Source organism: Palaemon carinicauda, chromosome 22, assembly GCF_036898095.1.
Source record: "Palaemon carinicauda isolate YSFRI2023 chromosome 22, ASM3689809v2, whole genome shotgun sequence".
In the NCBI taxonomy this organism is placed as follows: Eukaryota; Metazoa; Arthropoda; class Malacostraca; order Decapoda; family Palaemonidae; genus Palaemon; species Palaemon carinicauda.
This window is the reverse complement of record NC_090746.1, coordinates 64956991-64980338: the sequence shown is the minus strand read 5'-3', so window position 1 is coordinate 64980338 and position 23348 is coordinate 64956991. Positions and strand designations below refer to the sequence as shown.

Sequence of the window (23348 nt, the reverse complement as noted above, 5' to 3'; positions counted from 1 at the left end):
GGGAGTGCGCAGAAGGCTGGATGAGCGCTCGGGCGCGTGCACGCGATGGCGATTGTTCGCGCAGGCGCGCAGGATCCTTCCGAAGAGCCCGTGAGGGTGATAACATTGGGCGCGCGCGCAGGAGATATATGTCTAGCGCGCGGGCGCGCATGAGAGCACATATCTGGCTGAGGCGATGGGTGTGCAGGGCACAGTTGCGCAACCTTGTGGGCGCACGTTCGAGACTGCGCGCCATCGCGCGCAGGTGAGCGCTGGCGAGCAGGCGAAGAGGTTACCCTCCCCATTGCGCCCAGATCCGAAGATCGTGGGCACACATCAGGATGAGGGTGCGCAGTAGTGCGCTGGCAATCTGGAGAGCGCTGGAGTACCAGTGAGCGCCTGTGCGCTATCTCAGGAAACTCCAGTGATGTGCGCTGGCGCGCAGGTGAGCACTGGCACGCTATATCACGAATCTCTGCAGGCGAGCGCTTGCGCGCAGTAGTGCACTGGTGATCTCGAGAGCACTGGAGTTCCGGTGAGCGCCTGTGTGGTATCTCAGGAACCTCCATAGAAGTGAGCTGCCGCGCAGGTGAGCGTGGACGCACGGGTGAGCGCTGGCGCGCTATAACAGGAACTGTAGGTGAGCGCTTGCGCGCAGGTGAGCGCTGGCGCGCTATAGCAGGAACTGCAGGTGCGCGCTGGCGCGCAGGTGGTCGCGTAGTAACGGGAACATCTGCCTGTGCGCGCAAGCGCGCAGGAGATCGTTGCCGCGCAGGGGATACCTGGCGCTTAAGGGACTTGGGCACAACTTTGTGCTCACGCCCTTTATGCCCCGAAGGGACCGTTGCCCATTTTACAACGGGATGAGAAGGCGCCCACAGCGCATCGGCAGCCAGGAACGGTGACGGCAGGTCAGCAGGTCTGGTGGGTGGAAGGTCGGCGTGCCCTTTGTAAGGACGACCTTCTACCGAAGGAGATCGCAAACGATCTGCAGAGAGGTCCAAGGGTGTAGCTGGCAGGGTCGGCGAACGACGACGAGATTGATCTGCGGAGGACTGCGGTGATGATGAAGCGAAGAGGCGCCTCCTAACACCCTTGTGAGGTGAAGGAAGACCTCTACGGCGAAGGGGAAGGCGAGCTTTACGCCTTATACCAGCTTGGGGTGACTGAGGAGTATATTTCACATCCATAACTATTTTTGGAAAAAATCAAGGCCTTGTATAATTTTAAAATAGTATTGCGGTCTGCCCCCATGATGTATGGGACAATACTTTTAAAAGATTAAGAGCCTCAAGACATTTAGCTTTTAATGCTTTTAATTGAGAAAACCATGTAAGCCTACTATCAAATATCAACCCTAAAAATTTAGCTTTACTTACACATGGGATCCGTTGACCTTTGATGTGTATATCCGGGTCTGGATGTACTCCCCGGATACGACAAAAATGGACAATTGTAGTTTTACTTGTCGAGAACTTAAATCCATTCATATAGACCCACTGGATAATTTTGTCAATTGAGTGCAAAAGCTGGAAGGCAGACATTAGATTTTAAGTGCAAAGTAGCAACCCTTCCTAACCACTGATAGTGGAAAGGTAGGGGGTGGTTGGGGGGTACCCAGCCGCCTATATCTACTCACGGTTCAATGAACCACCTCACTTTTTGCTTGCAGGCAGGACTTACTGGGGGACAGGTGATGGTGGGGCAATTCATATAAATAGCTACAGGTTTGTATTAGTTAGGGAAAAATGTTATTTTTATTAATAAAATAAATTTTTGAATATACTTACCCGGTGATTATATAAGCTGCAACTCTGTTGCTCGACAGAAAACTCTACGTTCAAAATACGCCAGCGATCGCTATGCAGGTAGGGGGTGTACATCAACAGCGCCATCTGTCGAGCAGGTACTCAGTACTCAATGTAAACACAGAACCAATTTTCTCCTCGGTCCACTGGGTCTCTATTGGGGAGGAAGGGAGGGTCCTTTAATATATAATCACCGGGTAAGTATATTCAAAAATTTATTTTATTAATAAAAATAACATTTTTCAATATTAAACTTAGCCGGTGATTATATAAGCTGATTCACACCCAGGGGGGTGGGTAGAGACCAGCATTACTTGTTTACATTATTATGAGCTAAGTATTTTGTATTTCATTTTAGCAGTTATTCAAAATAACAAACATAAAATAAATAAGTACCTGGTAAGGAAGTCGACTTGAACAATTACTCTGCCTTTTTAAGTACGTCTTCCTTACGGAGCCTCGCGATCCTCTTAGGATGCTGAGCGACCCCTAGGATCTGAAGCATCAAGGGTTGCAACCCATACAACAGGACCTCATCAAAACCTCTAATCTAGGCGCTTCTCAAGAAATGACTTTGACCACCCGCCAAATCAAGTAGGATGCGAAAGGATTCTTAGCCTTCCGGACAACCCAAAAAACAATAATAAAACATTTCAAGAGAAAGATTAAAAAGGTTATGGAATTAGGGAATTGTAGTGGTTGAGCCCTCACCCACTACTGCACTCGTTGCTACGAATGGTCCCAGAGTGTAGCAGTTCTCGTAAAGAGACTGGACATTCTTAAGATAAAAAGACGCGAATACTGACTTGCTTTTCCAATAGGTTGCGTCGATTATACTTTGCAGAGATCTATTTTGTTTAAAGGCCACGGAAGTTGCGACAGCTCTAACTTCGTGTGTCCTTACCTTCAGCAAAGCTTGGTCTTCCTCATTCAGATGGGAATGAGCTTCTCGTATTAACAGTCTGATAAAATAGGATAAAGCATTCTTTGACATAGGCAAAGATGGTTTCTTAACTGAACACCATAAAGCTTCAGACGGGCCTCGTAAAGGTTTAGTTCGTTTTAAATAGAACTTAAGAGCTCTTACAGGACATAAGACTCTTTCTAGTTCATTTCTAACCATACGATAAGTTTGGAATATCGAACGATATTGGCCAAGGCCGAGAAAGCAGCTCGTTTTTGGCTAGAAAACCAAGTTGTAGAACATGTAGCCGTTTCGGATGAGAATCCGATGTTCTTGCAGAAGGCATGAATCTCACTGACTCTTTTAGCTGTGGCTAAGCATACCAGGAAAAGAGTCTTTAAGGTGAGATCTTTCAGGGAGGCTGATTGTAGCGGTTCGAACCTGTCTGACATAAGGAATCTTAGTACCACGTCTAAATTCCAACCAGGTGTAACCAAACGACGCTCCTTCGTGGTCTCAAAAGACTTAAGGAGGTCCTGTAGATCTTTATTGTTGGAAAGATCTAAGCCTCTGTGACGGAAGACTGATGCCAACATGCTTCTGTAACCCTTGATAGTGGGAGCTGAAAGAGATCGTTCTTTCCTCAGATATAAGAGGAAGTCAGCTATTTGAGTTACAGAGGTACTGGTCGAGGATACGGATACTGACTTGCACCAGTTCGGAAGATTTCCCACTTCGATTGGTAGACTCTAAGGGTGGATGTTCTCCTTGCTCTAGCAATCGCTCTGGCTGCCTCCTTCGAAAAGCCTCTAGCTCTCGAGAGTCTTTCGATAGTCTGAAGGCAGTCAGACGAAGAGCGTGGAGGCCTTGGTGTACCTTCTTTACGCGTGGCTGACGTAGAAGGTCCACCCTTAGGGGAAGTGTTCTGGGAACGTCTACTAGCCATCAAAGTACCTCGGTGAACCATTCTCTCGCGGGCCAGAGGGAAGCAACTAGCGTCAACCTTGTCCCTTCGTGAGAGGCGAACTTCTGCAGTACCTTGTTGACAATCTTGAACGGAGGGAATGCATATCGATCTAGATGTGACCAATCTAGTAGAAAGGCATCTATATGAACTGCTGCTGGGTCCGGGATTGGTGAGCAAAATATTGGGAGCCTCTTGGTCATCGAGGTTGCGAAGAGATCTATGGTTGGCTGGCCCCAGGTGGCCCAAAGTCTCTTGCATACATCCTTGTGGAGGGTCCATTCTGTTGGAATTATTTGTCCCTTCCGACTGAGACAATCTGTCATGACATTCAAGTTGCCTTGGATGAACCTCGTTACTAGTGATATGTCTACAGTAGACCTTTTGACCAGGTGAGGAGGTCCCTTGCGATCTCGTACAATGTCAGAGAGTAGGTCCCTCCTTGCTTGGAGATGTACGCCAAAGCCGTGGTGTTGTCCGAGTTCACCTACACCACTTTGCCTTGAAGGAGAGACCTGAAGCTTTTCCAGGTCAGATGTACTGCCAGTAGCTCCTTGCAGTTGAAATGCATTGTCCTTCGACTCGAGTTCCATAATCCCGAGCATTCCCGACCGTCTAAAGTCGCACCCCAGCCTACGTCCGATGCGTCCGAGAAGAGAACGTGGTTGGGAGTCTGAACAGTCAGGGGAAGACCCTCTCTAAGGTTGATATAGTCCTTTCACCAAGTCAGACAAGACTTTATCTTTCCGGAAACCGGGATCGAGACCACTTCTAGCGTCTTGTCCTTTTTCCAGTGAAAAGCTAGATGGTATAGAAGAGGACGGAGGTGTAGTCTTCCTAGTGACACAAATTGATCCACGGATGACAGTGTCCCTACCAGACTCATCCACAGCCTGACTGGGCAGCGTTCCTTCTTCAGCATCTTCTGGATGGATAGAAGGGCTGGGGGCTGATCGTCTTATTCAGCAACGTCCTCATCAGAGGGTTCCTCATCCGAAACTGATGAGGAAACGGCAACGGAGTGGGCAACGTCTGACTCGCTGAATCCGGTCGCACTGGTGGATGCGTGACGGAGCCGGACGCAATATCATGGAACTGCTGCACAGTCTGTGAACTGTCAACAACCATGGGTGCGCGAGGAAGTACAGCGTCAACCCGAAACTGTCTAGACTGTCTGGGTTGTGCAGTCAACACCCTACCGGGTTGCTGAGGTTGACGCACTGCGTCACAACAAGTCACCTCTGCTGGTTGTTGAAACGTCCTGAACGTCAACAACCACCTCCGAGCGTCGCTTAACGTCAACGTGCGACTGGCAACCCACACTGGGTCGCATCGGTGGAGGAACCACCTCAACTGGCAGACGCGAGTAGGTTACCTCAGCGTCAACAGGGCGCACAACCGACCGGTTGGAAGGTTGTTGGCCAGAAGGAGGAACCACCTCAACTGGCAGACGCGAGTAGGTTACCTCAGCGTCAACAGGGCGCACAACCAACCGGTTGGAAGGTTGTTGGCCAGAAGGAGGAACCACCTCAACTGGCAGACGCGAGTAGGTTACCTCAGCGTCAACAGGGCGCACAACCGACCGGTTGGAAGGTTGTTGGCCAGAAGGTTCTTCTCCGCATTTTAAGTCCTCTATCAAGGACGCAAGCTTGGACTGCAAGTCTTGCAGCAAAGCCCATTTAGGGTCTACGGGAGCAGGTGTGGCAACAGACGGGGTTAGCGACTGAGGCGGAACCATTTACCATCCCTGAAAGCCTTGTTATGTGTGACATAATAGTACAGCAAAACTTCAAAGGCTCGACAAAAGTTGAGAAGTTGACCTGTAAACAACTTGGAGCGTCTCCTGGCTAGGCGCCAGGGCGAGTCTACCAGAATTGAGAAGTCTATCTGGGCAGAGGCATGAACTCCCAAGCCGAGAACTTCTCTCGTGTCCAATCAGACTCTCGCTCTATAAGCCAGTTTAAAAGAAAGGAAATCAAAGGCTGTATCCCTAAAACTCCTCCTGGTGCAAAAACCAGTCGCCTAGCCAACGTAACGCTCTCTAGGAGAGCGAGAGAGCACTAGCTTAAAAACAACGGCTTCGAAGTAGCTAGGCCTAGTGTAAGTTCTGACGTTTAGGCGAACGAGGAGCAGCAGTTACAAGATCCGGACGAAGATCCTTAAAAAATCATCATGATTTAATTAAAGTCCATAGGAGGCTAAGCAGCTTAAGGCTCCTCTCCAAATGACAGAGTCCTCAAGGGAATATCAGTAGGAGGGAGAACAGCAACTTCCTCATCTACAGGAACCTTGTCCGATAACAGCTAGGTTACCTCAGTGAGTCTCTCACTGGTGCAATAGTAGCAGACCAGAAGGCAACGTCATGTAACTGCTTGACAGTCTGTGAACTGTCAACAACTGAACTGTCAACCACAACAGGTGCGTGAGGACATACAGTGTCCACTCGAGACTGCTTTGACTGTCTAGACTGAGCAGTCAAAACAACTCTAGAATGCGGAGGTTGACGCACCGCGTCAAAACAAAACAACTTAGACTGTTGTTGTACCTCTCGAACGTCAACGGAAGGTTCCGTGCGTTACTGAACGTCAACATGCGGCTGGCAGGGTACACTGGAACGCATGGGTGGCGGGACTCTCTCAGCTGGAGTGCGGCAGAAGGTCGCCTCAGCGTCCACAGGACGCACAACCGTGGTTGGTTGTAGGCTAGAGGTTGGTGCAGTGTCAACCTTCTCCGCACGAAAGTCCCGCATCAATGACGTTAACTGAGACTGTATGGTCTGCAGCAAAGACCACTTAGGGTCTACAGGAGCAGGTGCGGCAACAGACGGTGTGACTGCCTGATGCGGTACCGCTTTGCCTCTCTTAGGAGGTGAGCAGTCGTCGGAAGACTGCAGCGAGTCCGAACTGACCCAGTGGCTACAACTGGGCCGTTGGACTTGCGCGGAAGGGACCGACTTGCGCTTAATAAGCCGCGAGACCTTGGTCCCTGGTTTCTTACGAGAAACCTCTTCCGCAGACGAGAAATAAATGGGCTCTCTCGTCTTTGTGTGGGTGGGGCGATCTTGGGTAGATACGCCCGAAACCACGGAGGGAAAAAACGTCTGTTCGTTGATCAAGGCCTCTCAACCCATAAGTCGTTCGACATTACTTCTCCCCTGGGCTTGGGAGCTTGCAAGAGGTCCCGGACTAGGTGAACGACAGGCACAAACAGACGAACCCTCGGACGCAACACTGTAACACTTTGCGCATATCACTTTATCGATTTTCTGTTTTGCACTTATTTCACTGAAATCGAAACTTTTACTGATTTCTACCTGAAACACGCAATTCTACCCTTCATTAAAAGGTAGTAATTGCGAAATCAGTCGTATAATGCAGCTCATTAATACTAGCAAAAAACAGAAAACATATATAAAGATAAAAAATTCAGTGGCTGGGAAAGAGACTAGACACTAGTTCAAATAAACTACGTTTACAATCTCTCACCGCACATAGCCTGGGGACAAGAATAAAACCCTAGAAACATTTTACCTTCTTCCCCGTACAGCGACTAGGGACGAGAGTAACACGAGAACAACGTTACCCGCTTGAACGGAACGTTTTCTCTCCTCTCTCTCCCTCCGTCTCTATCTCTCTCTCTCTTTCTCTCTTGATTTCGCACCTAAGAGAAGAGCCCAATTATATATCGTCAAGAAAAAAAAATGTTATTTGACTAAAGGAAAAAACTGAAAGGTTTTCCAAATAAAAAGTTCCTTTAATTTAGAATTTAAAACATTTAAGCTAAGAAAGAAAGAACAAAACGTCAGAATCGATTTACTCTTACTGCAAAGTGAAACCGTGATACACTCTCTCTCTATCGTAACGATAGAGCGCATGTTGAACGTCCTGAACGTCAACAACTGCGTAGTCTAAAAAACTAAACGTAGTTCATCTTTGAAAACAGTACGAAGACTATCAAAGAAATTCTTTCATAAAACATTAAATTTAAAAAGTTTTAAATTCTTTAAAGGCTAAATACGATATAACGGGCTCAACGTTGATTAACTTCGGTTCCAAGTTAGGACCGCCTACTATCAGGAAAGGTCGCACATAAACAAAACATAAAAATTTATTTTTATATGTTTATAATAAATGGAAAGTTAATCGAAGAGGCCTAATAAAGGCGGAGAGATATAAAATATATAGATCTATAACGTGTTAAGCAAAATTACTAAAAACCTAAACACACTTCCCTAAGGGAAGGGTCGGCCATTTAAAAGTGAAAGAGAGTCCATACTCTCTTTGTCACCATAATTAAATCTATCCAAAACGAGTTCAAGTTTTGAGATGAAGATAAAACACCTGCATAGCGAAAGCTCAAAACTAGAATAGTGTACTTCACCAAATAGTTGTGAAAACAAATCCAGTTAGTAACAGCGAATTAGTAGGTCTTGCCGGTAGCCCGACAGAGAGAAAATTGGTTCTGTGTTTACATTGAGTACTGAGTACCTGCTCGACAGATGGCGCTGTTGATGTACACTCCCTACCTGCATAGCGATCGCTGGCGTATTTTGAACGTAGAGTTTTCTGTCGAGCAACAGAGTTGCAGCTTATATAATCACCGGCTAAGTTTAATATTGAAAAATACAAATTACCTCCGAATTTGTCATTTGTTCCCATACTAACAAACCTTCCGCTATTTATATTGGATGACTCACTATTAGAAGGGTGGTAATTCCAACTACTGGGTTAGTCATTGACCCAGGTTTCCCTAGTACAGTATAGACTGTAATCGAGGGAAACCTTGCACCTTGCATATCAATACAAGGGAGTATGACAGTGGCCTGAGCAACTAAAGTAGTTGTGAGAGAGATCATAAGAATGTCTAGGTAAGAAGATGCTCCTAGTTAAAATATTACCATCACACATAAAAAGACGTTTCCTGAAGCCTACCTCGCAGGAGGCATTATGGACGTGTACGAGTATATGAAAACATACTTGGTTACACAAGGGAAGTGGTTATTATCTGCAGAGGTTGAAGGCAGCTTTGCAAAGGGATCCATGGTGGTGTTTCTCAAAGGAGGGGAAGATGATGAAAGTAAAAGAACCAGGCATACTTTCATTCATTTCAGTCTTACCCAGGGTAGACAATGTCTTCAACATTCTGCTACTTGTCCAAAAAGGAGCCTAAGGTATTACTAAACCACTTATTGTGTCACCAGCACAGGAGTGATAGAGAAACCGTATCGGGTCTTCTGTGGGTCACGTCTTGTAGGTGGGGTGAGGTGAAACTTAGACACGTATCCACCTTACCAATGGTACGGTTTGTGTCACAAAGGAGCTGCTTGAAAAAGTTATGATCGGATTCTACCCTAAAACGTACAGAGCTCTGTGTCATCTCTAAGAGGAGGAGGAGAGGGATTCTGCGACTGGTATAGGGCCTGTGTCCCCGTCCCGTACGAGATCCTTACAACCTCCTCTGACCTTCCTAGGGTTAGAGAGGCACGCTGAACCTAAGGAGAAAACTCCTTCATTGTTTTCCTGAGATATGGCCTCGGTATAATCACTGGCGTGAAAAAGAAAAACAATGACGAGTATCCGACCCAGTGTGCTATACAGCCTCGATTACAAAGTGGCAGGTTCCCAGTTGGACGGCTTGAATCTGAGGTTCAAGCTGCTTGAAAAAAATAGGATGTTACTTGGTTTTTCACCATGAGTGAGACACATTGAGAGAGACCCATAGGGTACGTCTCTTTTGGTCGAGTGTTACACTGGGAAAGTCCTGTCTTCAAGATCAGGGGAAGATCTGCAGTATGGAATCACCTATCCAGTAGGCGGCTTTATTACCACGCTACGGGTAATATGTTCAAACTCTATGGAAAGCAATTTTTGAGTGCATGACTAGAATAGCTCTCTTGAGAAGAGGAAAAAACAGACTTCTTTTGACTTTCACCACGGAGTATCTGGTCGTAAAGGAAGTCCGTAATAGTTCCTCCAGAACCGTAGACGTGCCACTGTATGTGACCTGTCTTTTCGGCAGGACAAGTCTTGTCGACGAGGCTAGAACGAAGCTCTAGTCGAGTCACTTAATGAGACAAGTCAAACTATAAGTCTGCACAGAAGTGGGGAGAAGACATCTATTCCTTTCCCAAGAAAACAGCTCACAAAAGGGAATCGAACAGGAGACAGCAGTCCTCCTGCAAAAAGAAGTTCACTGCTTTCATTGAAATTCATTCTGCTTCCCAAAGGAAGACCTCTAAAACAGAGGCCGTAGGAGGAATACTCCTGCAGAATGGGTGGAGTCTATAAAATCCAAACCCGTGGACAGGATACACCGAAGGGGAGACCACATAGGAGCAGGAAGTGATTTCCTTAGAAAAGGAAACCGATGAATCACAGACATTGCCCCCGGCACTTTCCTGAAGAAAGAAGATGCCTACTAGGGGATTAAGAGACGGTATCATTCGTGTTCTGATCATAGTCCTAACGACATATGGTCCTGTATGTGGCCTCCGCCACCGTTTTTCTTTAATACCTCTATAGGAAGCGTCAAATCCAGAAGAACGAGGAAATCTACTCCTGGGAGGGATTCTCGTCAGGTAGTCTAATTTTAACGAAGACTGTTACTTGCTCAGGTTTTGTAAAGGACCAGGAGAAGGACGATCCCTAATGCCGAGGGACCTGGGACCCGGCTAGTACTTCAGAGGTCGCACTCGACAGCAACTAATGTGGTCTTGTCGGATCTGCGGAATTTTCTACAGGGTAATGACTAAGTCTATGAATATTATTGTAGGATATGACCCTCATGTCATTCCTTTGATTACTCGAATGATAAATCGATGCAAACGGAAGATGTTTCACAGGAGTTCAAGACTTTAAAATCAGTCAGTAGGACGAGGTCTTACAGACGAGGGCCGATCCTATATAGGAGGCTAACTGGATGATCGCAAAACCTTCCCTCGCATGACAAGGTTTGAAGGTTAAGCATGTCTCACGAGGAGACTAAAAGTAGAGACTTCTAACCAACGAAGCATGGCTATATTCCAGCGTCCCCCGTCTTCCTATGCAATCGGATGTTCCAATCACGAGGAAGAAGATAAAGACTGCTTACCATTTCCTAGACTATAGAGACCCCCTTTGTTAGCTCTTCTAGAGTGGTGGAGCGGAATCTCGTTCAAGACTCCGTAGTACTTCCTCTGCTGTACGTGAGGAGGTGAGAGAAGCTCGGCAGAAAAGCCAGAACGATGAGAGGAGAAGTGACAGAGCTGTTGGGCAATCTTAGCCAGAGCACTCTTCAACCCTTGGGACTAAGACAAGGCTGCACTGCCCTTAAGAGGGCTTCCGAGTGCCAAAAGCATGATCTAAAACCGTGTCCTTACCATCTCTGGGGGTTATCACTGGGTCGATAAACCCATTGAGAACCCTGATAAGAGTCAAAACTTGCCAGAAGCTTGTTCTGACTCTTTCTGCTCCCCTTCTGAAGTGGGACTGGCAGTGAAGTCTCCTTCCTCCACCCCCTGAGAGCTCATTTTGGGGTGGGTCATGGACATGCATAGAGTGGCTGACGGATCCTGTGGATCTGGAAGCCCTAGTAGAGGACTTTGCAAGTCTTGGCGTCCTTCGACTCTTTGCGGGAAAGAAGGTACAACTCCAACATTGAAGGCCTATTGGTACTATCCTTCCTGGTTCCTACCGGTGGTGGAGAGCTCTCCGCACGAGGGGAGTCTTCCTCTGAAGGTGGAAGGGAGGAGGCTAATGCCCGCCCTTCGCGAGGCTCCCTCGGCAGAGGTGAGACTAGAGAGCGTCACAAGGGTCAGCTTCACCATAGAGTATGTGATGGTATCCGAGACTTCCCTTTTCCTCTTCAAGGGCGAAGCAATTAATGTTCTTTGCCAGGGCTCTTCTGGTGCCGAAGGTTGTGAGGGGACGGCAGAGGGCTCCGAAGAGAGTGCTGAAAAGGCTGGCCCAAAGGCTTGCACAATCACCCTGAGTATGGCACTGAACCAGAGCAGGTAACTGACGCTGGAGCTGTCTGAGAGGTCCCCTGAAGGGATAGGGACTGAAGGTTCCCTTTGAGGAGTCTCTTCAGGAGCTGGGTGATACCGTGGGTCTGCCTTCAAAGTTGGGATCTTGAACTCCCCAGAGGTGCCCTTTCCCTCTTTTCCCAGCGGTAGCTGTAATGCGTTTCCGGGGAGGAAAATGGGGCGACAGAGACCTATAGGTCACGACTCTGCCCTTTCTCGGTGAGAGGACCGATGGTCTGGTGGGCAAACACTTACCTTTCCGTTCCTTTACCTCATCCTCATTGCGCGACTTTCTTGAAGTCGGAGAGTGAGGCGAGTCTAGTTCTGCCTGTCGTTGGTAACGAATTCTGCTCTGCACCAGCGGAGAACGCGCCTGCTTGCTCGATGGCAAGCGCTGGCGCGCAGGAGACCGCTGGCGTGCTGGTGAGCGTTGTCGTGCTGGAGAGCACTGGTGAGCTCTGGCAAGCTGACAGACGCTGGTGTGCTGGAGAGCGTTGGCTGCTGGTGAGCGCTGTCGTGCTGGAGAATGCCGGTGCGCTGGAGAGCGTTGGCATGCTGGTGAGAAGGAGCGTGTTGCGCAGCTGGAGCACAATCTGGGTGGCGAGAAATATCTGCTCATTGGTCTGTTGATGCGCGTGCGCGCTAACGGACAGGAGAATGACGCCACAGAGACAGGGAGTCTGCAGCAGCGCGATGACTGGGTGAGTGTTGCGCAGGCACCTGGCGCGCTGACAAACGATGAGTACATCGACGACGTAATAAGGGAGAAGGAGCCATGGATCCCTCGTGGGGAGAGGCTAGGCCGCTTCACTAGAGGAAGCGACACCGTCTCTCGAGGCCCGAGGTTAGCCAGGTGTTAAAGGGCCTGCGCTACTACTCGACGGTCTCTCGGAAGAGACCAAACGAACAGGAGCTTCGGAGGAAAGTTGGGAAGTGAAAGAAAAAGCCCTGGGTTTCTTCTACTTCGAAGAAACCTTCAAAGGAAAAAAGTCCTGCTTAGACTTCTTCTTTGGCTGTCGCCCAAGCTTTTCCCACTGGGAGGCAGACCACTCCCGACACTCAACACACTTATCACCACTATCACACCATTGACCTCTGCAGAAAGGGCAAAGGGTTTGAGGATCGGTGTCCTCGTCAGACACAAAAGTACCGCAGGAGCAGCCCTCAAGTCCATTGCAAGTACGCATCGTTGGCAGAAGTCAAGACACACACACACACACTGAATAATGAAAAAGCACAAAAAGTATTAACGGCAGTCCAAATATTTGGTGAGGAGGAAGAGCAGCAAAGACCGTTCACAATCCAAGCCAAAAGCAAAGAGGGCTCAACCACAGGTGTGTGAGTGGGAGGGGTAGCTAGCTAGTCCCCTACCCCCCACTAACTAGAGGGATGGGTAGTTAACCCGCTCTAAATTTTAATGGCTCGTACTTTCAGCTTCGCCAAAAGTAATACCCGTAACATATAGCGTACGTTTGTATTCCAGCTACGGAATGAATACCATTTCTGTATCCTCTGGTTGAAATTTAAACATGTCCAAGTTTTATTGGTCCAGTGAGGCAACTTTAAACAACACTACATCAGCCTTTGGGATGTGAGGGCCACTGTTCATAGAGATTGGGATGCACGAGTTACAGCAATTTACAAAATAACTCGGGATCTTAATATTATTTATGTTATTGAAGAAGAGGTGAAGTGAAAAATGGCACTTCTCCGCATTACCATAATGGGAGAAATGTGGCAAATTAGCAAGTTGAAGAAATCTCTTTTTCTAAGGAATTCTTAGATCTCTTTGCAAGTTTCTGGTATAATTTTACACAAACTCTTCTTATAAATCCTTGTTGTAATGTGTACTGAAGTTCTGTATACATTAGTTGCATCCTATTGACAGATAAAGTAATGTTGCCTGTAATATGGAATCAACACAAAAACTCATCTCATAATTCATATGTGTACTGTATCCTGTTTGGTGATTGTAGGTTCCCGTTATAAGATAGGATTGTGAAAAGTAATTGGATTCAATCTCATGTAATCTATTAAATCTAGTTATGATTCGCTTTACAACTCTTGTAGTATATTGTAACATGGCCTCCCAAATTTTGTTACCTTTGCAAACACTCTTAACCCCAAATTTTCTTCCTTTTTTTTTCTAGCCCACAGCAATAATAATACCGAATTTTCTTTTAGGGTGTACAACTGTCCATATTTTCATTACTGGTACAGCAATCACTCTTCCTGTCATCACCGGGCTCTCACTACTCAACTGGTGCCGTTAGGGCACAAGCATAAGTCCTTTATCAAACTTTGATAAAAGAAAAACAAAGTTCACCGAACACTGTTAGATCGTGTGGGCGGAGCCTAACCTAAACTAAAGGCTATACTGTACTTACCTACCAAAGGGGAGACGCCTGCGACAGCCCCATTGTGACTGCCATATCTACCCTGTATCCTCAGGTTACCCTTAAACAAAATATCGGAGCCTTTGTATATAAGCGGCCAGTTCCTCCAGCGAGCATATAATATGGACATTAACTAACCTAAACTCGCTCCCCTAACCTACAGCCCGTGCCCTTAACTACTTCCCTAATGGAGGGGGGGGGGGGGGCCTAACGATCCCCCTTACACTGCCATATTCTTAGTCAACAGTCATCATTCATACCGGTGGCCGCTATCATAAATACACCTTAAAATCACAACCCTATGTTTGCTTCCAAACTGGCTTCACTGCTGGTAAGGTATCACTCATCATCATCTCATCCTACGCCTATTGACCCAAAGGGCCTTGGTTAGATTTCGCCAGACGTCTATATCTAGAACTTTTAAATTAATAGTAATACTAGATATTTCTTAAATCGTAAACCTAGCTACAAAGATTTCAGACAAAGATAAAGGAGATGAACCACTTACTCCTCATAAAGAAAATCGATTTGGCAAGTAATAAATGTTATCCCCTTCCCAGCGAATTACTATCATTAAAACCTAACTTACCTGTAGACTACCTCCGGCTCAGGCGTAATCTGGTATTTAAGACACTATATTTAACTATCAAACGACGAGCTTAGCTTACACAAACAAAGGATATAGTGCGGAAAAATCATATGAAAATAGAAGCAACCTCGAACTATAGGAGAACATTATATTATGTCCACAGTCCAAGCGGCAACGCGTGTTTGTTTTGGTAGTTGAAGATTACACAGGGCAGCATTACGTTTATTAAACGAAATTGAGAGAGCAAAAGTTTCATGATAAGTTGTTATACACTAATGAGCAGGTAATTACATAAACCTAATCCAAAATACTTCAAGTTGTGTGGAATATGCAGAACGATCCAGTTAATATTGCCATAACCATGTTCACTTTAAAATAAGAGTGAATGTCATGTAGTATAGATGGAGACCTGGTGAAAAAAATCAAAGCAGTGCAAAATGTAAACTTTACTTCTATTTGTCTAACCGAACAAAAAATATACATAGATTCCTATGTATCATATTAGGCGACAAGTTGCTATTTTTTATGAGGAATTTACATATTTCTAGTTAACGAAGGCAACAATAACTAACCAAAATTGAATGTTATAATGGCTAGTTTCTAGTTTTCTTATTTTTTAGAGAACAGTTAAGGGCAGCTATTGGAAAAAATAATGTGTGCTCTTACATGGTGACACGATGTTTTAAAGAACATCAATTCTTTTTTTCCAATAGTTACCCTTTGCTGTTCTCTAGAAAAAAAAAAATGAAAAATGGGAATTCTACCCATTACAAAATTTAATTTTGGTTAACCATTGTTGCCCTCGTTAATACAAATATGAACAATTCCTAAAAAAATAGCAACTTCTCGCCTAATATTATACATAGGAATCTATGCATATTTTTTTTTCTCAAGACAAATACTTGAAGTACAGTTTACATTTTGCACTGCATTGATTTTTTCACCAGGTCTCCATCTGCACTACATGATACTCTTATCTTAACGTGAACATGGTAATGGCAATATTCACCTGGTCGTACTGCATATTCAACACAACTTGTAATATCCTTAACATTATAATACTCGGGAATACGAATGTCGTTTCTGCATGTTAGTCTTAAAACCAAACTCAAAAGAATATATTTTGAGTTTCCACAACTAGACAGAATATTCACTGATAAAGACTTCACTTTTAGTAACTTTCATTCATACTGCTTTGCAAACAACATTCAAGACATTAACTCTTCCATTTATGATCTGTAATTAGAGATGATGAGAACGGAATATGCAATGGAAAATGAAATGTCATTAGAAGGAGAAAGGAATAATGAGGTGGAATCATTTAAATATTTAGGAACTATGATCTCTAATACAGGATCTATAGAATTTGAGCTTAACGAAAGATTGAAAAAAGCAAATCAGACAATGACTAGGTTAAGTAAAATTTGGGAATCAAATCGCCTGAAATTACATATAAAAATCAGGCTGTGGAGAATTTTTTAATGGTTACGTTCTGAGTGGGAACTTAGTCCGGGAAAGTCTCCTTATAACAGTTACACAAAGTTCAACAGGGGAGGATAGGAGCACTTACTCTCGGGGCACAAACACCCTGCTAATACTTTACTGTCACAATTCACAAACCATCACTCAAATACAAAAGGGAAATTTTACTGTCCAGAGGCCTAAGCACTCCACACGTAGGATTAAGAATAATTTATGGCCTACTCTAGCTTTGTCAGGGCTAGAGTCATCTCACTCTAAGGCTCTGTTTCGATTCCGTCCCAGTGACCCCAATGAGATGCTGGACAGTTATTTTACGTTAATGTAAGGTAGACAAAATCCAAAATGGGAGCAGTGATGTAAAGTAGTTTAAAAGTTTAAAGATAAGGATCTTTACCTTCGAAGCAAATATATTAATGCAAAGTTCCTCGCTGTTACCACCTATAGACTTACTTAGGTTTTCTCTTTAAATATTGGGTACTTTGTCCCGTGATCAACTATTCATTTCACACATTAAAATAAATGAGGGAGCAAAAATACTAAAGAGGTTTAATTAACCTAATATTGATTTATTTCACAAATTTACATGAAAGAAACGGACATCTTAAAGGCAAAAAATGGTATAAAAAGAAAGCAATTCAAAATGATGAAAATTAGTTAGTTAGACACGTGGTCTACAATAATAAAAATCCAAATGGGGTCTGGCACGTGGCCCACGTGACCCAGAGACTATGTTAATCTCAAAACGCAAAAAATTGTATAGAAAAAAATATATACACACAATCCCACCGCACACAGTCCGAATAGTGTAATTAGCCAGGTACCCTATAAAGTTAAAATTAGTCTAAGCTAATAAAAAATGGGGGAAAACTAAATGGCCATTGATGTAGTACCTGCACTCCTTTGAAGTTTAGTCCTATGCCCGTGATAGCTGTTGACCTGGTTGTTGCACTAATTGGCACGCTGCACTCTTGCCTGGCTCACCCCAAGAATTCTCACTGTGGCTGCAACTAGGTACACCAGGGACCTCTTCTCAATCTCTCCGACCGGCAGCAACAGGACTCGTTGGTGAGACACGTTTTGGAAGAGAGAGTGGGGTGAGCCAGAATTGGCCGGGTTCAATGACCAGGCAGGTCAGCAGGCCAGGGCAGCTCCTCGTAGAATGCGGTCGACACTACGGTCGAAGAGATCACCTGGCTTCACCTTGCCAAACAAGTGACGGTCATGATGCGCATGGTAATCCATTTGGGTTGCCATATCGGGACTTTAAGGACAGGGCAATATATTGTTGAAAGGAGTGCAGAGGAGGCAGGATTTTGTACTAAATACTCAGATAAATCTTGCTGCTCTGAGGGAGGTTATATATACAATAATCCTACCTATTCTGGCTTGCTAAAAATTAATATTTAAAATGATTAATTAGCAATGGACTGGTACGATGGGCATACATCTTAAAATTAACAAACCTTAATTGGTATTGAGAAATATAAGATGCATTAATTCAGCAGTATTGGAATTTATATAAAATGTGCAGTTTAGGAATTTAATCTCGACCCATGTAGTTTAAGGAAAGAACCAACATACGCCGGGGTTACAACCAAGGCCCTCTAATGTGCGTATCTACGCTGTGACGTCACGAGCATGGCGTGCGCCACTGTCAACAAGTTTAGGTTAGTCCTCCCTATGTTTCGTTAAAGAAAACTAGATGTAGGAGAGAATGTTTAAGGGGTAGCTATAGTATTAGTAGAAGAGAGCTAAAAATACGATTGAAAGAAGAAGAGTGAAGAAAATTCTTCACACCCTGGGGATAAAGGGGAGAAAAAAAGGGAGAGGAGTTAGTTCCGGCAAATGTGATTCAACTACTTGTTAGTATGAGCGAGATAAGGTTACTGGCTGAATGATGAGTGAAGTTGTTCTTCAAATCAAAGTCCGTTTAAAGTTAACAAAACGCTGTTGGCGTTAATCAAAATCAATTGAAAGAATCAAAAGTTAAGCTTTCACGCGAATTTGGGGAAAATTGAACCACGCAGGCAATGTTTCACGGAAGCGTTTATATAAGTAAAATGATCAGTGTTAACTTGAAACGTACGATGCAATAGTAATTAAACGATTAAAAATACTCAATTCTTCCCACCCTAGGGGTACGGATAGAGCAAAGAAAACGAAAGCCAATAACGGTCGAGTTCAGCAACAAGTCAGGCCAAATGACAAATTAAAAATTATGGGGGTGAATCCCAATCCCGGTCTGACACCCAACGTTTTACATGAAATGTCTTTACATATAAAATTACTGGCGTAATGAAAGCTTTGAATTCGTCGCCTGACAAAAGGAGAAAAGTTACCCCCTTCTCGGCGTTAAAAGGTGAAAAGTTATTTGACACTAGCCTGAATGATAAAATGAGACAAACTAGGTCCCTGGGGACATCGTATTTCTGACAACTAAGGTCTTGGATGTCATCCTCAAGGGAAACGTTTAAGATGGGAACATTAAAAACAAAACTTAATTTCAGCACGAGCTGAAGGATGTCAGGAGGATTATAGTAATATGATAAATTGTCAGGGCAAAAGCTACATTTACGTTTCGAAGTTAAAGCATGGGATTGGCCTGGAAAATGCTGCTGTATGACTTGGCAATAATAATAAATGCTTACAGTTGCGCCATATAAAAGTGAATGAAAATAATGAATGGCGTTCAATGTACCGTTATCCTTAAGTAAATTGATTCGTAAACAGGCTCTAAGCTCCGGTGCTAGGTCTACATGTGTGACCTTCGCTAAATCCGCCGTCAGCGCAAAAGGTTCCTCTCTGACAACTAAAGTCTCAACCTTGCGATCACGCAGCTCCTTCTGAGAGCGAGTTTCAGATTTTGACGTGGATATTTTAGCGTCAACACGGGTAGGAGCGGAAGTTACTGGCTTAAAGATAGGACGATCAGGCAACGTGGGCACTGGTCCATGGAATGGTACGGTAACTACGGTTTTAGTTATTGAATTTACAACCGGTACAGGCCTCTGCTGGCCATCACGCACACGGTTAAGTTGTGGGGTATTTGAGCTACCACGAGGGGGGTCCATGACAAGACAATGAACGGTATTTCCTCCGGGACGGACTGTCACCGGCGGCAAAGACAAAGGGGGTTGAGGGCGATGGAACGCTGGTGGCTTAAGGTTTGGAGATGAGGACGGAGCACGTGTGACTGACACAAATTCACTAATCGTATGCCGTGTTGGCAACATAGTATTGAAATGTGATGGTTTTACAGGTTGAGGAATTGAGACAAAATTACGGACATTGTGTCTGACTGCCGAGACATCAAAAGGATCAACTAGGGGACGTGTCACTGAAGGTGTCATCCTCGTTGAAGAACAAGACTGATTAGGTTTAATTATTAAATTGGGATGAGCCATGAGGCTATTAAAAGCAATCTCAATTTTACTCGACCAGGCAGCAAGTACGGGATAATTTAATTTAACAATGGGATGGTCGTAATGACGTCTCCAAAAATTCTTGTAATGGTTAAGTTCATCTCTTACTTTACCAATAAGGGTTTTAAAATGATTTACGGCTTCTGAACCCATGCTGGGAAAATCTACAGAAGCCAGACCATGAAGTGCGAGGTCTGCGTCCTCACAAACAAAGGTGAATGTTAATTCCTGTTCCTTAAGCCTAGCGTTAATCTCCTCTGGGCTGAGCGATTCCGCCTTAGGCGTTGGAGGGATTTTTACGTTACTAGTGAAGTCCGCCATCTTGGAATGACCACGTTTTGATGAACGGATTCGTAAAAGCAAACAAGGGGTAACTGAATTTCAAAAGATCATGAAAATGAAACTTTACAAATTTAATAGCATGACAATTGAATATTTAAATTTACTCATGATGAGGGAAAATTGTTTAAATGATAAATCAAAATGTAAATCACAAAATTACTTTAACATTCAAAGTGACCGGGTCCAACAAAGCAGACGATGCCCAGGTCACGTGACTTTAGACTTTGCTAAAAATGAATTATATACGCACGTGGCGATAATGACCAATTATTTTACTTTAAAGCAGAACATATTAGAAAGCACATGGCTTATGAATGCAAGGATTCAAGTTAAAAGTTAAAATAACAGGTCGAGGCTGACACTGTTGTGACGATTTCACAATTACGGGCGCACTAAGGCAGCCACTGATCTATTCAAAATGTAAATAGGCGCACAAGGCAAAGACTTTAAAGTGCACTCTCGTGGAGGCTAAACAAATATAAAATTTCCCTCACGTGGAGGTAAAACAAAAATCTCCTCGCTAAAGGAAATTAAATTAACTACACGCAGTAATTTACTTACGGTAGCAAACAATTACGCACCCTTAGTTTGGGCTGTAAACAAGATCCGCCATCTCGGAACAAACACGTGGAATGAAACGGACTTGGTGAAATTAAGTTTCTACGTTACTTGTAAGAACACTTAAAATTATGTTGCGCCAATTCGCTCTGTAGGACAAGGACATGTGCTAGGTACACGGGAACATTAGTTAAAAAAGTTAAGGTTGGTTAGGGAAGGTAAACGACACAAAGGAAGGTAGACCAAGGTACAAAATGTTACAAATTAGATGCTTAGCTAGCAAAATTAGTTGACAGGACGAGTACACCGGCGCTCTAGCTGAGCAGTAAACACGGGCGTCTGAACAACAAAAAACCTTAGTTCAAGTAGCTTAGAACTTTCTGGTTTAAGAGGATTCCGCCACACGTGGGTGAACGGATCCGAGATAAAGTGAAGTTCCTACGACAAATTCTAGTCTTTCTGTAGAGAACATTCAAGCAACAAATTAACCTGGTTACGTAGTTCTTTCCTTAAACACGTGGTCGATACAAAAAGATCATGTTGATTACAAATTTCTCTTCCCAATTAAAGTCTGGGCTTTACACATTCGACAAACTGGCTGTGTGCGTGTGGGTAAGTGATATAGCGAGTTACTATGTGCTTAATCAAGCTGATTAATTACGTTAATGCTTCATAAGTCAAAGGTAAAAGATCCGGTTCGAAGGACCACTCGTGTGGAGAATTTTTTGATGGGTTACGTTCTGAGTGGGAACTTAGTCCGGGAAAGTCTCCTTATAACAGTTACACAAAGTTCAACAGGGGAGGATAGGAGCACTTACTCTCGGGGCACAAACACCCTGCTAATACTTTACTGTCACAATTCACTAACCATCACTCACATACAAAAGGGAAATTTTACTATCCAGAGGCCGGAGTACTCCACACGTAGAATATATATGTAATTTTATGGCCTACTCTAGCTTTGTCAGGGCTAGAGTCATCTCACTCTAAGGCTCTGTTTCGATTCCGTCCCAGTGACCCCAATGAGATGCTGGACAGTTATTTTACGTTAATGTAAGGTAGACAAAATCCAAAATGGGAGCAGTGATGTAAAGTAGTTTAAAAGTTTAAAGATAAGGATCTTTACCTTCGAAGCAAATATATTAATGCAAAGTTCCTCGCTGTTACCACCTATAGACTTACTTAGGTTTTCTCTTTAAATATTGGGTACTTTGTCCCGTGATCAACTATTCATTTCACACATTAAAATAAATGAGGGAGCAAAAATACTAAAGAGGTTTAATTAACCTAATATTGATTTATTTCACAAATTTACATGAAAGAAACGGACATCTTAAAGGCAAAAAATGGTATAAAAAGAAAGCAATTCAAAATGATGAAAATTAGTTAGTTAGACACGTGGTCTACAATAATAAAATTCCAAATGGGGTCTGGCACGTGGCCCACGTGACCCAGAGACTATGTTAATCTCAAAACGCAAAAAATTGTATAGAAAAAAATATATACACACAATCCCACCGCACACAGTCCGAATAGTGTAATTAGCCAGGTACCCTATAAAGTTAAAATTAGTCTAAGCTAATAAAAAATGGGGGAAAACTAAATGGCCATTGATGTAGTACCTGCACTCCTTTGAAGTTTAGTCCTATGCCCGTGATAGCTGTTGACCTGGTTGTTGCACTAATTGGCACGCTGCACTCTTGCCTGGCTCACCCCAAGAATTCTCACTGTGGCTGCAACTAGGTACACCAGGGACCTCTTCTCAATCTCTCCGACCGGCAGCAACAGGACTCGTTGGTGAGACACGTTTTGGAAGAGAGAGTGGGGTGAGCCAGAATTGGCCGGGTTCAATGACCAGGCAGGTCAGCAGGCCAGGGCAGCTCCTCGTAGAATGCGGTCGACACTACGGTCGAAGAGATCACCTGGCTTCACCTTGCCAAACAAGTGACGGTCATGATGCGCATGGTAATCCATTTGGGTTGCCATATCGGGACTTTAAGGACAGGGCAATATATTGTTGAAAGGAGTGCAGAGGAGGCAGGATTTTGTACTAAATACTCAGATAAATCTTGCTGCTCTGAGGGAGGTTATATATACAATAATCCTACCTATTCTGGCTTGCTAAAAATTAATATTTAAAATGATTAATTAGCAATGGACTGGTACGATGGGCATACATCTTAAAATTAACAAACCTTAATTGGTATTGAGAAATATAAGATGCATTAATTCAGCAGTATTGGAATTTATATAAAATGTGCAGTTTAGGAATTTAATCTCGACCCATGTAGTTTAAGGAAAGAACCAACATACGCCGGGGTTACAACCAAGGCCCTCTAATGTGCGTATCTACGCTGTGACGTCACGAGCATGGCGTGCGCCACTGTCAACAAGTTTAGGTTAGTCCTCCCTATGTTTCGTTAAAGAAAACTAGATGTAGGAGAGAATGTTTAAGGGGTAGCTATAGTATTAGTAGAAGAGAGCTAAAAATACGATTGAAAGAAGAAGAGTGAAGAAAATTCTTCACACAGGCTATATATCAGTTTAGTAAGATTGGTGTTACTGTACGGATATGAGTCATGGTATGACAATGAAATAATATCCAGCAGAGTTTGTAGATTTGAAAACAAGGCCCTCAGAAGAGTATTGGGAGTTAATGGCAGGATAGGATTCGAAAAAAAAAAACTATAAGGAGATTTCTCGAGTGCCATATGTGGATGAGATCATGGTAGATGGAGATAATTTGGGCATGCTCTTAGCGCTCCACAAGAGAGATTAGTTCACCAAACTTTCAATTGGGCTCCGCAAGGCACTCGAAGGGTTGGAAGACCCAGGCCTTCATGGCTGAGGACTATGAAGCGTGAAGTAAGAGATGATGAATGGAGATGTATTGAATTAAAAT

At 44.1% G+C, this 23348-nt stretch overlaps 1 protein-coding gene across 4 annotated transcripts in view; it reads right to left on the bottom strand.

The window, feature by feature from the left end:
* Positions 1-15055, bottom strand: part of l(2)37Cd (general transcription factor IIIC subunit l(2)37Cd) — a 71140-nt gene extending 56085 nt beyond the window's left edge. Inside the window, exon 1 of one of the 4 annotated variants that reach the window (XM_068346302.1) lies at positions 14954-15055. The gene's annotated coding sequence lies outside the window, so the exon portion shown is untranslated. Of the gene's footprint in view, positions 1-14561; positions 14586-14642; positions 14925-14953 lie in introns of those variants that run through there. The other 3 variants (XM_068346301.1, XM_068346300.1, XM_068346303.1) reach the window with 3 other exon arrangements.
* Positions 15056-23348: the final 8293 nt, after the last annotated feature.